The following is a 2,014-nucleotide window of genomic DNA, read 5'->3' on the forward strand; positions in this document are numbered from 1 at the left end:
GCGTTATGACGTATATCGTTATATAGCATTGCTATACAACGTATATCGTTATGTAATATTACGTTATAACGTGTATCGTTATGTAGTATTACGGTATAACGTATAACGTTATGTAGCATTACGATATATGAATAACGTTATATAGCATTACGCTATAACGTATATCGTTATATAGTACCACGTTATAACGTATAACGTTATGTAATATTACGTTATAACGTATAACGTTATGCGGTATTACGGTATAACGTATAACGTTATGTATCATTACGATATAACGTATAATGTTATATAGCATTACGTTATATCGTATAACGTTATATAGTTAAACGATATAACATATAACGTTATGTAGCTATACGATATAACGTATAACGTTATATAGCATTACGTTATAACGTATAATGTTGTGTAATATTGCGTTACAACGTAAAACGTTACATAGCATTACGTTATAACGTATAAGGTTATGTAGCATTACGTTATAACGTACAACGATATATAGTATTGCGACATAACGTATAACGTTATATAGCATTACGTTATAACGTATAACGTTATGTAGCATTACGTTGTAACGTATAACGTTATATAGTATTGCGTTATGATGTATAACGTTATGTAGCATTACTATATAACGTATATCGTTATATCGTATAACGTTATGTAGTATTACGGTATAACGTATGACGTTATGTAGAATTACGATATAACGTATAACGTTATATGGCATTACGTTATAACGTATAACGTTATGTAGCATTACGATATTACGTATAACGCTATATAGCATTGCGTTATGACGTATATCGTTATATAGCATTGCTATACAACGTATATCGTTATGTAATATTACGTTATAACGTGTATCGTTATGTAGTATTACGGTATAACGTATAACGTTATGTAGCATTACGTTATAACGTATAATGTTGTGTAATATTGCGTTACAACGTATAACGATACATAGCATTACGTTATAACGTATAAGGTTATGTAGCATTACGTTATAACGTACAACGATATATAGTATTGCGACATAACGTATAACGTTATATAGCATTACGTTATAACGTATAACGTTATGTAGCATTACGATATAACGTATAACGTTATGTAGCATTACGATATAACGTATAACGTTATATAGAAATACGTTATAACGTATAACGTTGTGTAATATTACGTTACAACGTATAACGTTATATAGTATTACGACATAACGTATAACGTTATGTAGCATTGCGATATAACCTATAACGTTATATAGTATTAAGTTATAACGTATAACGTTATGTAATATTACGCAATAACGTGTAACGTTATGTAGTATTACGGTATAGATTATAACGTTATGTAGCATTACGATATAACGTATAACGTTATGTAGTATTACATTATAACGTATAACGTTATATAGTATTGCGTTATGACGTATAACGTTATGTGGCATTACTATATAACGTATATCGTTATATCGTATAACGTTATGTAGTATTACGGTATAACGTATGACGTTATGTAGAATTACGATATAACGTATAACGTTATATAGAAATACGTTATAACGTATAACGTTGTGTAATATTACGTTACAACGTATAACGTGATATAGTATTACGACATAACGTATGACGTTATGTAGCATTGCGATATAACCTATAACGTTATATAGTATTAAGTTATAACGTATAACGTTATGTAATATTACGCAATAACGTGTAACGTTATGTAGTATTACGGTATAGATTATAACGTTATGTAGCATTACGATATAACGTATAACGTTATGTAGCATTACGATATTACGTATATCGCTATATAGCATTGCGTTATGACGTATATCGTTATATAGCATTGCTATACAACGTATATCGTTATGTAATATTACGTTATAACGTGTATCGTTATGTAGTATTACGGTATAACGTATAACGTTATGTAGCATTACGATATATGAATAACGTTATATAGCATTACGCTATAACGTATATCGTTATATAGTACCACGTTA

This window comes from Bombus pyrosoma, unplaced genomic scaffold (genome assembly GCF_014825855.1).
Source record: "Bombus pyrosoma isolate SC7728 unplaced genomic scaffold, ASM1482585v1 HiC_scaffold_4726, whole genome shotgun sequence".
In the NCBI taxonomy this organism is placed as follows: Eukaryota; Metazoa; Arthropoda; class Insecta; order Hymenoptera; family Apidae; genus Bombus; species Bombus pyrosoma.